Consider the following 12,229-nt stretch of genomic DNA (forward strand, 5'->3'; position numbering starts at 1 on the left):
GAAAAGAACCCACCTGCCAATGCTGGAGACATAAGAGGCTCAGATTTGATCCCTGAGTCAGGAAGATCCCCTGGAGGAGGGCATGACAACTCACTCTAGTATTTTTTCTTGGAGAATCCCATGGACAGAGGAGCCTAGTGAGCCACAGTCCATGGGGTCACAAAGAGTTGGACATGACTGAAGCGATGTAGCACTAGCTTTATAGAACGTATTTGGGATATAAATCCCTGATTTTGCTGAAATCTTATTAAGAGTTTCCTCCCCCCACCCCATTTTTGTTGCCATTGACTTCAGGTCTGTGTTCACATTTTTGTGCCGGATTATTTCCATTCAGCTTCCTCCACCCATTTGAATGAGCTACGCGGTATCTCACTGAAAAAAAAAAAAAAAACAGAGTTAAAAATAGAAACTGAGGCAGAGTGATATTTGCCCAATCAAAAACAAATGGCACAAAGCTTTTCAACTAAAATGTATGATTTTCTAATAGTATCTCAGGGAAGAAGTAATTGTAACAAGAATTTATCTTTCTTTCAATGATAATAAAAAACTAAAGCAGCAAATTAAAAAGGAATGAGAGGTCACAATAAGCAGACAAACGACATCAATCTGACAAACAGGAAGAGGACAGAAACAAAGATGCGAAATACACAGTGGTTCATCCCACTTAACATAAGTGAAAATTTCCTTAAGATCCATCCACCTTGAAGTACAAGTTCACTTTTATGCTACACCTAAGAACTATTATTGATAATCATAATGATGGTCTTTTGTTAAACTGAATATAAAATATAAATTATATTCAGAAGGCTATATAGAAAGAAGGAAAGTCTATAATACAACGTATGTACTTTGTAGTCAAAACAGCTATTGTAGAAAGCGTTGATACTCAAAGTTTTACCATTTGTGTTTTTCTTAAGTATGCAGGCCCTGGAGTCAGACAGAGAACTACACTTGCTTCTCAGTTTTGCCACCTAATCAGTGTGTAGTTTTGGGCAATTTTATTACATCTTAGGGCCTCTGTTTTCCATTTTGTACCGAATAATTGTGCTCACCTAGTTGATGTAAGGAGAAGGTAATAGCACCCCACTCCAGTACTCTTGCCTGGAGAATCCCATGGATGGAGGAGCCTGGTAGGTTGAAGTCCGTGGGGTCGCTAAGAGTCAGACAGGACTGAACGACTTCAGTTTCATTTTTCATTTTCATGCATTGGAGAAGGAAATGGCAACCCACTCCAATGTTCTTGCCTGGAGAATCCCAGGGACGGGGGAGCTGGTGGGCTGCCATCTATGGGGTCACACAGAGTCAGACACGACTGAAGTGACATAGCAGCAGCAGCAGCAGCAGCAGCAGCAGCAGTTGATGTAAATAATTATAGGAATGGAAAAGTTTTCCCTTCTTCCCTTTTAGGTTCTTTGTCTAGTCTAGTAAAAAAAAATGATATTTCAAATTAATAGGAGAAAAACAAACAAATTTCAGTGGATGTATACATGGGAGAGAACCAAGAAAACAGAGCCTTTGAAAGGACTGACACCATCACCTTAAGCACTATCTTCAGCTTTTTAAAAAAAAAAGATGTTAGGGGAGTCAGTTATGGGAGGTTACCAGAAAAGGCACTGTAAACATGGGTAAGGTTGTTATGCAGATTTAAGTTGTTGCTTTCTCAATTGATAAGAATCTACACATTTAGCATCATCCTCTTCTTCCTGGTACAAATGAAGATTTCTCTTACAGATTGTCTTATAGATTTATTTTTCTTATAAACATCTTTCTTACAAAAGAGTAACTTCTACTTGGTTTTCAGTTGTATATCCTGTGTTTTCAGCTTCTTAAAAAAAATCAGCCTGAAATAATCCTTAGGTGAAAGAGATGTATTTCAGGGTGGCAAATACTACTACCTTACATAATCCTTATAAAGTATCTATTGCATCACTAAGTACATTAATTTAAATACTAATTATCTTTGTAAATTTATTTTCTAAGGTTATTACAGAATCTTTGGAAATTCAATTTTAGTAACAGGATAATATTTCATTAGGTGACTATATTATATTTTGCTTAATAATTTTTAAAGTAGTTATATCTAAGTGGATATATAGGTGGCTATATATATTTTTTTAATTCTTGAGAGTGATAGAATGATAGTAAATATTGTCTGTCTTCAGTTTGAATACTATTAGTATATTATTTTACAAAATGAAATGTGATAATCTTATAGTATCAATTTGAATGTCAACAAACCAATGGTAAACCAAAAGAGCATTACAGATTAAAGGTACCAAAATGTCAGTATAGTACATAAAAAGAAATATAGTCCCAAAGAATATGTTTCTGGTTTGTGTTTTCCAGGTACTGCTGGTTTTTCTTATAATTGGCTAAGCACATTTGGTACGTTCTTTACTGTTTCATGTATTTTATTTTTCATCTTCTGTATTGCTCGGAGAAAGAAAAAGTAAGTTGTATTATTACTACCTGTTTTCATAGCAAAGGTGGATTAAATAAGGGCTAGTTTTAAATCTGAAAAAAAAATTCCAGTGGCTCTGGGAAATTAATCATGGAAAGAATCATCATGGAAAACTTTTGTATATTCTTGGTGATTTTTTGCAGTCAAAGGATTTATCCTTATTAAAATGACATGCTACTTGGGATTGTTACAGGGCAGGCTGTTAGTGATCTTTCATGCTTACAGTAAATAGAAGGTTTCCCAGGTGGCACTAGTGGTAAAGAACCCATCTGCCAATGCAGGAGACACTAGAGATGGAGTTCAGCCCCTGGGTTGGGAAGATCCCCTGGAGGAAGGCACGGCAACCTACTCCAGTATTCTTGTCTGGAGAATCCCATGGACAGAGGAGCCTGGTGGGCTATAGTCCATGGAGTTGCAAAGAGTCAGACCCAGCTGAAGTGACTTGGCACACACGGTAAATTGAGTTTAAGATTCTTGAGGACAGATTTTGACGGGAGAGAATCATATGGACTTCAGACATCTGGTGGGAGGATGACCGCTGGGTGGTAAAAATGGTGAGGACACGAAACTTGAGGTAAGTCTACCTGACAAAGCCACAGTAAGGTGAGAGTGGTGTGGCTTTACAAGACTAATATAATAAAATATTGATTCAGTTATTCAACAAATACTTCCTCAATGCCTATATATTGCTATGCATTGTTCTCAGTGTGGGAGACAGAGTCACAGCTAAAACCTACAAGTTCTTTGCCTTTCAGAAGCTTGTGTCCCAGTGGGGAGAGGGAGTCAAGGAAAGATACAAGGAAATAAGAAAATACTGGGTAGCGATAAGTACTATTTAGAAAATAAACAGAATGATAAAATTGAAAGAAATCTTGGGGCCAGTTTATGTTGAGTGGTCTCTTTGAGGAGGTGACTTTTAACCTGAGAACTGGGTAAGAAAATAGTTGAGTGAAGTTCTAGTAAAGAATGTTCCAGACAAAAAAGGAAGAATTAGTATAGGTCTTCAGGTGGGAATGAGTTTGAAGTATTCAAAGAATAATGAGAAGGTCAGTGCGACTAGAACAATGACTTAGAAATAGAAGTGAGGGTCAGAACAGGTGAGACCCACAGGCCTGGAAAGGCATTTGAGCTTTTAAGTGTCTGCAGTAACAATCCATCGAAGTAGTTAAAAGAGTAGAAGGATCTAGCTTTATGAGTCTGGAATTTGCAGAGCATGTAAGACCAGAGGTATAAATTTGGTAGTATACAGGACATGTTCTCCAAGGAGACCATATCAATATATTATTAAAAATCAATGATAAAAAACATTATTGAAAAGATATTTTGATCTGTCAAGAGAGTTTGAATGGCGAAGGAAATGGCAACCCACTCCAGTGTTCTTGCCTGGAGAATCCCAGGGATGGGGGAGCCTGGTGGTCTACTGTCTATGGGGTCGCACAGAGTCGGACATGACTGAAGCGACTTAGCAGCAACAGCAGCAGTTTCTATTCGTAGTATGCTTTACAATACACTAGGGGGAGTGTTTGGGTTGTATTAATCTTATGTATCATCATAGTCTGGATCTGTAGGTCTGAGAAAGTGCTTGAAACCACACTCCAGCTACTGCTGCTGCTGCTGCTAAGTCGCCTCAGTCGTGTCCGACTCTGTGCGACCCCATAGATGGCAGTCCACCAGGCTCCTCCATCCCTGGGATTCTCCAGGCACTCCAGCTGAGACACCCCTAATGAACCACACTCCTTAACGAACACAGGTAATTGGCGAATGTGTGGCTTTTGCTGTCATTGTGTATACTTCAAATTTAAGACTTAACCTTCCATATTAAATCATGCCTTTAGTTGCAGCAATTGTTATTTTACAAATAAATGGAAAAAAATTGTTTATATATAGTTTCATGAATTAGTAATTTCAAATTAGTAATAATCATGTCTTTGAATGTTTCAATTCATTCCCTGATTCACAGTCTATTCCCACCTCCCACTGTCACCAACTGAATGGCTTATCTGATTTTGGGTTTTCTTTTTTCCTGAGTATTAATAAGTATGAACATGCTTAGTATGAACATATAGGTTTCCCCATCTGAGAAGTTATTGTCTACATCTTCATATGACATCGGGTTTGTTGTCTACATCTATAGATATTCCTTATATCCTAGATTCTGTCCCTACAAGATATTGATTACTTCTCCCTATTTGGCATCACTCAAATTAAAATAAAAGAAATATTAATGCTTTAATGCTGTTAAGTTCATAACTTTTTAACCTAATAGCTTGAGTTTGGAATCTTATTTAAGAAGTCCTCATCTACCTAAACTCACACAAATATAATCATATTTACTAGCTTTCTATTTTTCTATTTTCTATTTAGGTCTTTAAACACTTATACCTAATGTAGACTCGATAATATAGGTTAATTTTCATCATATAATGATCCACATTTCCTGACATCATCTACTACATGATCTTTCCTTTCCTTACAGATAAGCTTTATTTTCAGCTCTCTCAAAAGTGGAACTTTTGTTCCACTGTTTTTTTTTTTCATGAATGCTTGCTTTTTATTACTATGGTCTTTTGTTATGTGTTAAAATGTGGTAGGGAGAGGTTTCCCTTTTTTCTTTTCAAACTTGATATTTCAATGGAAGGATACACAAACATATAAATGTATTATGAAATGTTTAAATTCTTTAAAAAATACAGCTTGAATTTTGGTTAGTCCTACATTGAATTTATAGACTAATTACTTTTGGAAGTATTGGTATCTTTACGGTGTAATTTGCTCAATCTACAAATATGTTATCCCTTTATTCAAGTCTTTCTGAATGTTATTTAAGAAAGTTTGAAATTTTTCTCTCAGTAGGTTTTGTGGATCTTTTCTAAGTTAATTCTTTGATACTTTACATTTGTTTGCTATAATGAATAGTAACGTATTTTTAAATGAAAATTTCTAGCTTGTTTTACTGGTTTAGGAACAGTTATTGATTTTGTGAGTTAACCTGTAGCTGGAAACCTTGCTAAACTGTTTATTTATTCAAAGTTTTTCTGTTGATCTAATGATTTTTCACATAGATCACCATCTTGCTTGCCTGTAATGACATTTTTGCTTTAAAACACTTCTGAGTTTAAAAACATCTAAAATTTCTCTAAACTATCTGCTGCAGTATTTGACCTTTAAGCCTATTATCAACTTAAGGAAAAGTTTCATTATTTCCATTTTATGTGGTTTTACCATATATAAGTTGTTGAACTTAAGTAATTGTTTTTGTACTTGCTGAGATAGTGACTTGAACTTTCCAAAGTAGTTCATGAATACAATAAATTCCATTGACAGATTTTGAAATGTTAAACCATTTGGGGAATTTTGTCTGCTTTATAAATGAAGCTGGACTATACTTTTATTTTTTTAAATCATCTTTCCTTTCTTTGAAATAAAATTCCAAATTGAGGTTTTGAAATTAAAACTCAAAGAAAGCTTAGTTATATAGTATTTCTCCTTTTAAAAACATGTATAAGATAGAGATTTCTATTCCTTAACAGCCATCTGGATTTATAGTTTTTTTTGGCAGGGGAATTATTTGATTTCAGTCGAATTCCTTTCAAAGTTACTGGATTATTCAATTTTAAATTTCTTATAATGCATATAAATTCATTTCTATTTTTACATTTTACTTCATTGTGGTAAGAACATTTAACATGACGTCGACTCTCTTAATAAAAATTATAAGCATACAATATAATACTACAATGTTGTAGAGCAGATCTGTAGAACTAGTTCATGTTGCTTAACTTAGACTAATTAACCAGTAACTTCCCATTTCTTTCCCCCCAGCCCCTGGCAACAACCATTTCACTCTGATTCTATGAATTTGGCTATGTGAGACCATTCACATAAGTGGACTTACACAGGATTTATCTTTTGTGACTGGCTTATTTCCCTTAGAACAATGCCCATGATGGTCATCCACATTGTGATATATGGCAGAATTTTTCTTTTTAAGGCTGAATAGTATTCCACTGTATATAACACATTTTCATTATCTATTGATCTGCAGATGAATATTTAGGTTGTTTCTGAACCTTGGCTAATGTGCATCATGCTACAATTAATATCAGTTCAGTTCAGTTCATTTGCTCAGTCATGTCCAACTCTTGGCGACCCCATGAATCGCAGCACGCCAGGCCTCCCTGTCCATCACCAACTCCTGGAGTTTACCCAAACTCATGTCCTTCGAGTCGGTGATGCCATCCAGCCATCTCATCCTCTGTCATTCCCTTCCCCGACTGCCCCTAATCCCTCCCAGCATCAGAGTCTTTTCCAATGAGTCAACTCTTCACATGACGTGGCCAAAGTATTGGAGTTTCAGCTTCAGCATCATTCCTTCCAAAGAAATCCCAGGGCTGATCTCCTTTAGAATGGGCTGGTTGGATCTCCTTGCAGTCCAAGGGACTCTCAAGAGTCTTCTCCAACACCACAGTTCAAACGCATCAATTCTTCGGTGCTCAGCCTTCTTCACAGTCCAACTCTCACATCCATACATGACCACTGGAAAAACCATAGCCTTGACTAGACGGACCTTTGTTGGCAAAGTAATGTCTCTGCTTTTGAATATATTATCTAGGTTGGTCAGAACTTTTCTTCCAAGGAGTAAGCATCTTTTAATTTCATGGCTGCAGTCACCATCTGCAGTGGTTTTGGAGCCCAAAAAATAAAGTCTGACACCATTTCCACTGTTTCCCTATCTATTTGCCATTAAGTGATGGGACCAGATGCCATGATCTTTGTTTTCTGAATGTTGAGCTTTAAGCCAACTTTTTCACTCTCCTCTTTCATTTTCATCAAGAGGCTCTTTAGTTCCTCTTCACTTTCTGCCATAAGGGTGGTGTCATCTGCATATCTGAGGTTATTGATATTTCAGTGCTAATATCACTTTGAGATCCTGATTTCCATTGTTTTAGATAAAAACCCAGAAGTGAGACTGGATCATATATGGTTCTATTTTACATTTCTGGAGAAACCTCTTTACTGTTTTCCAGAACAGTTGCATCATTTTGCATTCCTATTAATAACAAGCAAGGGTGCAGCTTCACCATATTCTCACCAACACGTGTTGTCTTTTGTTTTTTGAGAATAGCCATCCTGGGAGATGTCAGGTGATATCTCATTGTGGTACTGATTTGCATTTCCCTGATAATTTGTGATACTGACTATTTTTTCATATACCTGTTGGGCATTTGTATCTTCTCTGGAGAAATATCTATTCAAATTCTCAGCCTATTTATCCATTGGGTTACTAGGGGTTTTTGTTATTGTTGTTGTGTGTTGCTATGAGTTGTAGGAGCTCTTTAAACATTTTGGAGATTAACTTTGTTGGATATATTGTCTGCAAAATTTTTTTCCAGGGTTATGTTATCTTTTATTACTAGCACTGATTAATTAAATACACATTTAGAAACACATCCCAAATAAAGTGAAAACGCATTTTAGAAGCTCATTAGGCCAGGTGATATGACAATAAATGGAAGAAATAAGGTGCAGAAGCTCAGGATAGTTTCCTATACAAGCACTTTGGCTCTGAGGCAAGAGCTTTAAGATTGAAATGGATGATAAACCCTGACACTGAGCAAGTGTCAATGCTTATCCTGTTGATAAGCAATGTTTATTCCAGTTGAGCTATTTCAAATCCTGGAAGATGATGCTGTGAAAGTGCTGCACTCAATATGCCAGCAAATTTGGAAAACTCAGCAGTGGCCACAGGACTGGAAAAGGTCAGTTTTCATTCCAATCCCAAAGAAAGGCAATGCCAAAGAATGCTCAAACTACCACACAATTGCACTCATCTCACACACTAGTGAAGTAATGCTCAAAATTCTCCAAGCTAAGCTTCAGCAATATGTGTACCGCGAACTCCCTGATGTTCAAGCTGGTTTTAGAAAAGGCAGAGGAAACAGAGATCAAATTGCCAACATCTGCTGGATTATCAAAAAGCAAGAGAGTTCCAGAAAAACATCTATTTCTGCTTTATTGACTATGCCAAAGCCTTTGACTGTATGGATCACAATAAACTGTGGGAAATTCTGAAAAAGATGGGAATACCAGACCACCTGACCTGCCTCTTGAGAAACCTGTATGCAGGTCAGGAAGCAAGAGTTAGAACTGGACATGGAACAACAGACTGGTTCCCAACAGGAAAAGGAGTACGTCAAGGCTGTATATTGTCACCCTGCTTATTTAACTTATATGCAGAGTACATCATAAGAAACGCTGGGCTGGAAGAAGCACAAGCTGGAATCAAGATTGCCAGGAGAAATATTAATAACCTCAGATATGCAGATGACATCACCCTTATGGCAGAAAGTGAAGAGGAATGAAAAAGCCTCTTGATGAAAGTGAAAGAGGAGAGCGAAAAAGTTGGCTTAAAGCTCAACATTTGGAAAATGAAGATCATGGCATTCAGTCCCATCACTTCATGGCAAACAGATAGGGAAACAGTGGAAACAGTGGCAGACTTTATTTTTGGGGGGTCCAAAGTCACTGCAGATGGTGACTGCAGCCATGAAATTAAAAGATGCTTACTCCTTGGAAGGAAAGTTATGACCAACCTAGATAGTATATTCAAAAGCAGAGACATTATTTTGCTGACTAAGGTCCGTCTAGTCAAGGTGATGGTTTTTCCAGTGGTCATGTATGGATGTGAGAGTTGGACTGTGAAGAAGGCTGAGCACCGAAGAATCGATGCTTTTGAACTGTGGTGTTGGAGAAGACTCTTGAGAGTCCCTTGGACTGCAAGGAGATCCAACCAGTCCATTCTAAAGGAGATCAGCCCTGGGATTTCTTTGGAGGGAATGATGCTAAAGCTGAAGCTCAGTACTTTGGCCACCTCATGAGAAGAGTTGACTCATTGGTAAAGACTCTGATGTTGGGAGGGATTGGGGGCAGTCGGGGAAGGGGATGACAGAGGATGAGATGGCTGGATGGCATCACTGACTCGATGAACATGAGTCTGAGTGAACTCCGGGAGTTGGTGATGGACAGGGAGGCCTGGCGTGCTGCAATTCATGGGGATGCAAAGAGTTGGACGACTGAGTGACTGAACTGAACTCCTTTGAAGGAAAGTTGTGACCAACTTAGACAGCATATTCAAAAGCAGAGACATTACTTTGCCAACAAAGATCTGTCTAGTCAAGGCTATGGTTTTTCCAGTGGTCATGTATGGATGTGAGAGTTGGACTGTGAAGAAAGCTGAATGCTGAAGAACTGATGCTTTTGAACTGTGTTGTTGGAGAAGACTCTTGAGAGTCCCTTGGACTGCAAGGAAATCCAACCAGTCCATTCTAAAGGAGATTAGTCCTAGGTGTTCTTTGGAGGGACTGATGCTGAAGCTGAAACTCCAATATTTAGGCCACCTCAATGGAAAGAGTTGACTGATTGGAAAAGACTCTGATGGTGGGAGGGATTGGGGGCAGGAGAAGGGGACAACAGAGGATGAGATATTTGGATGGCATCATTGACTTGATGGACGTGAGTCTGAGTGAACTCCGGGAGTTGGTGATGGACAGGGAAGTCTGGCATGCTGTAATTCATGGGGTCGCAAAGCGTCGGACACGACTGAGTGACTGTACTTAACAGAACTGATTCTGGAGCTATTTGCTTGTGTATCTGAGTAACTGTTTCCTCTCCCACACCTGGAACGTTCATGAATGGGTTATGGTTTTAAAAGTCGTTAATGACGCAGAAGACCTTTGCATGCTTGTGATGGTTCTGTGACTGTTAAAGACTACTGGAAGTATTTCTCAGGTTCTTTAGGTTGCACTTTCACACTGTTCATTGTTTCCAATGTTGTGCAAAAGCTTTTCAGCTTGATATAGTTTCATGTGCTAACCCTGGGATTTCTTTGGAAGGAATGATACTAAAGCTGAAACTCCAGTACTTTGACCACCTCGTGCGAAGAGCTGACTCATTGGAAAAGACTTTGATGCTGGGAGGGATTGGGGGCAGGAGGAAAAGGGGACAGCAGAGGATGAGATGGCTGGATGGCATCACTGACTTGATGGACGCGAGTCTGAGTGAACTCCGGGAGTTGGTGATGGACAGGGAGGCCTGGCGTGCTGCGATTTATGGGGTCTCAAACAGTCGGACACGACTGAGTGACTGAACTGAACTGAACTGAACTTTTGTTTGTGCTTACTTTTGCTTTTGAGGGCTGTGCTTTTGGTGTACATACTTGAAATCATTGCTGAGTCCAATGTCATGAAGTCTTTCACCTCTATTTTTTCTAGGATTTTAAGTTTCAAGTCTTACGTTTAAGTCTTTTGTTGATTTTGAGTTGACTTTTCTATATGGTATAAAGTAAAGATTCAATTTCAGTCTTTTGCATGTGAAGCTCCAGTTTTAACATTATCATTGGTTCAAGAGACAATTCTTTCCCTAGCGTGCATGCTTGGTACCCTTGTCAAAAATCAATCAACTGTGTATATATGGATTTATATCTGAGTTCTCTATTTCATTTATTCATATGTCTGTCATTACCACAGTTCTGAAGTTTTAATTACTGTAACTTTGGTACTTATACTCTAAAATCAGGAACTACTATACCTCCAGGTTCATTCTTCTTTCTCAAGATTGATTTGGCTATTATGGCTTTTTGTATTCCATATGAATTATAGATTTGTTTTTTTCTGTTTATGTAAAAAATGCTATGGGAATTCTCATAGTCATTATGTAAAAAACCTAATTCTACTCCTTAAGGAGCTAGAAAAGAAGAAAAAACTGAGCCTAAAGTTAGCACAAGGAAGGAAGTTACAAAGACTGAAGAAATAGAAAAACATTTATAAAAAAACAACAAAACTATAAGTTGGTTTTTGAAGAGATAAAAATATTTTTTTTTAATTTTTTTAGTTTTTTAATTTTAAAATCTTTAATTCTTACATGTGTTCCCAAACATGAACCCTCCTCCCACCTCCCTCCCCATAACATCTCTGTGGGTCATCCCCATGCACCAGCCCCAAGCATGCTGTATCCTGCGTTGGACATAGACTGGGGATTCAATTCTTACATGATAGTATACATGTTAGAATGCCATTCTCCCAAATCATCCCACCCTCTCCCTCTCCGACTTTTGAAGCCTGTTAGCTAATGTGACTGGAGGAGGCAATGGCACTCCACTCCAGTACTCTTGCCTGGAAAATCCCATGGACGGAGGAGCCTGGTAGGCTGCAGTCCATGGGGTCGCTGAGAGTTGGACATGACTCAGTGACTTCACTTTCACTGTTCACTTTCATGCATTGGAGGAGGAAATGGCAACCCACTCCAGTGTTCTTGTCTGGAGAATCCCAGGGATGGTGGAGCCTGGCGGGCTGCCATCTATGGGGTCGCACAGAGTGGGACACAACTGAAGCGACTTAGCAGCAGCAGCAGCAGTACATCTACATTTAATTAAGATTTTTTTAATTCAAAATTTGTTCTTGCCCATAGAATGACTTGAAGAGATAAAAATATTGACAAGCCATTAATTAGACGAAGAAAAACAGAAAGAAGACAAATAAATAAAATCAGAAATGAAGCAAGAAACATTATGATTGATGAAAGAAATAAAAAGGATCATAAGAGACCACTGTGAGATATTATATGCCACAAACTAGATAATCTAGAAGAAATAAATTCCTAAAAACACAACCTTATCAAAACTAAGAAGAAATAGAAAGTCTGAACAGATCTATAACTAGTATGTAAATTGAATCAGTAACCAAAAACTTTCTAATAAAGAAAAGTTCTGGA

At 38.0% G+C, this 12,229-nt stretch overlaps 1 protein-coding gene across 3 annotated transcripts in view; it reads left to right on the top strand.

The window, feature by feature from the left end:
• The first annotated feature begins 4,020 nt into the window (after window positions 1-4,020).
• Window positions 4,021-12,229, top strand: part of CD200 (CD200 molecule) — a 100,709-nt gene continuing 92,500 nt past the window's right edge. The window contains exon 1 of one of the 3 annotated variants that reach the window (XM_069553324.1): window positions 4,021-4,211. The gene's annotated coding sequence lies outside the window, so the exon portion shown is untranslated. The remainder of the gene's footprint in view (window positions 4,212-12,229) is intronic. The other 2 variants (XM_069553301.1, XM_069553307.1) reach the window with 2 other exon arrangements.

Source organism: Ovis canadensis, chromosome 1, assembly GCF_042477335.2.
Source record: "Ovis canadensis isolate MfBH-ARS-UI-01 breed Bighorn chromosome 1, ARS-UI_OviCan_v2, whole genome shotgun sequence".
NCBI classification, from domain to species: Eukaryota; Metazoa; Chordata; class Mammalia; order Artiodactyla; family Bovidae; genus Ovis; species Ovis canadensis.